A 992-nucleotide genomic window follows, 5' to 3' on the forward strand; every position below is an offset into this window, starting at 1 on the left:
ATTTCATTTATTTGCATACTTTATTTCATTGCATTATTTTCATTGGTGTTAGGATTTTATTTGAGTCATTATTCCTCATTATATGTTTGACAATTATTATTATCTTCTTTAAAGGATTGCTTGCATGTTCACTGTAATACTTTCTATACCTTCTTCACCATGCATGCTATGTGTTTGTGAAAAAGCTCATATGGCATTATGCACTTCTCTATGTTATTCTACTATTCAATGCTTGCTTTTCATAAACTCCCTTTACTATTTTAATTGAATATAATTGTCAAATACAAACATGGTAATTTATTACAAGTAATGCTTGGTCTATGCTACTCATGCCCTTTTCCGGCATGCCAATAAACACCCTGCATCCACTTATCTTTCGATGCACTGGCTATTTTTCATTGCTGACTTTTCACATGTACTCGAGAGCATGTGTTAATGTCAATTACATCCTAATGTGCATCCATCACCACTCTTCCATTCTCTTTCTTGCTATATATCTATTGAATTTAATTTACTTCCTCTTCCCTTCTTCAGGATGGCCACCAAGGAAGGAAAGGAGAAAAGCTACTCCCAAACCGCCAGCAAGGAAAGGAACAAAAAGAGCCCCAGCTGAGGAACCACAATCCCCATCCACTTGCACATCTTAGCATGCACTGAGGACGGTGCAATCTTTAAGTGTGGGGAGGTCGATACCGATCTCCATGGGTTAGTATTTTCCTGTCTCAAACACCAATATTTTATTTTCTTTGTTAATTGTTGCATTTGCATATTTAATTGCATGTTTATTTGATTTTTTCATTTAGTTACTGCTTGGTTAAAATAATAAGTTTCTTTTTAAGATCCTATTTTTGAAAAAATATTTTTCACTAATTTAAATAAAAATTTTTAAAAAAATTTTTATGTGTAAATTTGTTTGAAGTTGTATTTGGAACATGGTTTTTTGAGCCAAAGAACACACAACCTGTAAGATTTTGAGCTTATTTACATGGTTA

Source organism: Arachis hypogaea, chromosome 17, assembly GCF_003086295.3.
Source record: "Arachis hypogaea cultivar Tifrunner chromosome 17, arahy.Tifrunner.gnm2.J5K5, whole genome shotgun sequence".
In the NCBI taxonomy this organism is placed as follows: Eukaryota; Viridiplantae; Streptophyta; class Magnoliopsida; order Fabales; family Fabaceae; genus Arachis; species Arachis hypogaea.